Consider the following 2,041-nt stretch of genomic DNA (forward strand, 5'->3'; position numbering starts at 1 on the left):
TGATCAAAGGTTAACCTTTGATAACACACAGCAGTGCGGAGACTAAAGCCAAGCCTCAGGGATCCAACAGGGGGCGTGTGACTGAAAAAAAACCAAAACAAAAACAGACAAAGACAAGCCAGCGTTAAAAGACAAATGCTGGGTACTTTATTTCAAATCAAATTACCTGCATCGTCTCCATCACAGGCGGCTGACTCAGAGGAGGTGAAACGTCAGCGGTCACAGCCACCTGACGGAGTTCCTGCAGCTCTGGGATCATGATTTATGAGAGGCATGCCTGATTAGAATGAAAGCACTTGGCAGTGATGGTTGATGATAATAAGCAGTAGGTGAGTCAGTGAATGCACCACACAACTTTTTGATTTTGGAGAGTTTAAGTGGCATGTTGGACTGGGAATGAGGCAGGGGACACACAGAAATAAAGGAAAAACTGGCTTATCTTGACCTTGTCATTGGCAGAACCACGCCGTTAAACTCACGCAGGAATCGTCACTTTACAGAAGCAGAAACACAGCAGGATGTGTGATTCTACTGGAATTCAATTTAGGGGATGAAATACAAATATGTACAGTAAAAAAATAAGTTTGTTTCGATCGTTTATTTGCTTAACTGTGCTCCCCCACACCCATACCCACCTTCCACTCCCTCCCCCCTCCTCTCTCTCTCTATCATTCTCTCTCCTTCCCCCCTCCTCTCTCTCCCTCCCCCTTCCCTTCTTCCTCCTCTCTCTTCCGCTCTCTCCCCCCCCTCTCTCCCTCCCCCTTCCCTTCTCCCTCCTCTCTCTCTCTCCCCCCTCTCTCTCCCTCCCCCTTCCCTTCTCCCTCCTCTCTCTCACTCCCTCCCTCTCCCTCCCCCTCCTCTCTCTTCGTGGTGTATGGCGCCCCCTCCTGTTGCTCCTGGTCTTCTCACATCAGTTGAAGCAGTCACTCACAGCTCTTTCTTGTTAAAACTCATCAAATTCAACACTGAAGAAAGAAAAAAAAATCGAAATAAAGAAATCTTGGAGTGTTGTCCACTGATCTTCTAGCTTTTGGAGATTTTATAAATTTTGAAATTTTACTGAATTGTTTGTGTTTGTCCTTTAGTTTGAGCCACCTTCAAAGTCCTCTTCTGCCACACTTAATGGATGTCGGTGGGTAAACACGGGTCCATGTAGGTGAACCCGGTGAGCCCCAGAGAGCTCATTATGGCACTTTTGCAAGCATCGCAATACGCAAGCATTTTGTTGTCACAAGCAAATTTGTCATCTTATACGCCAGGAAGCAGAGTGTGTAAAGAACACCTGTGGAAGAGAACCAACGCAACAGAGAGCTGCAGAGTCCTGCGAAAAGACCATCGAAAGGCTGCAAATCCAGCTGCGAACGCGAGGCAGACTTTCACCTGAAGAGAGGAGAAGCTGGACCACCTTGTGTCTGTGTAATCTGTGCAGCACAGATCTGCGGTGTGTATGCACATCTGGATAATCCTGAAAACGTTTAGGTGTGTGGTCACTTGACTGCTACACATCATCTCCCACAAACACAAATAGTGAATTTAGACATTACAAACACTGCTGTGTGATGTGAAATCGTGAATTCATTTGTCATGATGTGTGTGAAAAGTGTCATTTCTAAAAGGTTAGTGAAATATGTTGTGTATACATGAGCTGATAGACAAACAAGACACTGACAAGCCACTGTCACATTCATCATTACAAACACAAGCATGCGGGGACTCCTTTTAACTTCGGTGCATAAAATGACATGTCAGCTATCCCCATAATGTAATTAGTTGTCATTATGTATGCACACACGTGTGAAACAAACAATATACACAATAAATATGCGTACAAAGGTAGGCCTGAAATTATCATTAGTTAAAACTTTAATGGTGTGTAATAAAACTTAATTTAAAAAAATGTGCTGTACATTTACATTAGAGAGAACTCCGGGTCTCCTCCTGCTCGGGTGGGCGTGTGGGTGGGCGCATGCGCACTGTCGCCCCTGTCCGCCGGGGCGGTGATCTCTCTCTCTCTCTCTCTCTCTCTCTGGGAAAAACCCGA

Source organism: Scatophagus argus, chromosome 8, assembly GCF_020382885.2.
Source record: "Scatophagus argus isolate fScaArg1 chromosome 8, fScaArg1.pri, whole genome shotgun sequence".
NCBI classification, from domain to species: Eukaryota; Metazoa; Chordata; class Actinopteri; family Scatophagidae; genus Scatophagus; species Scatophagus argus.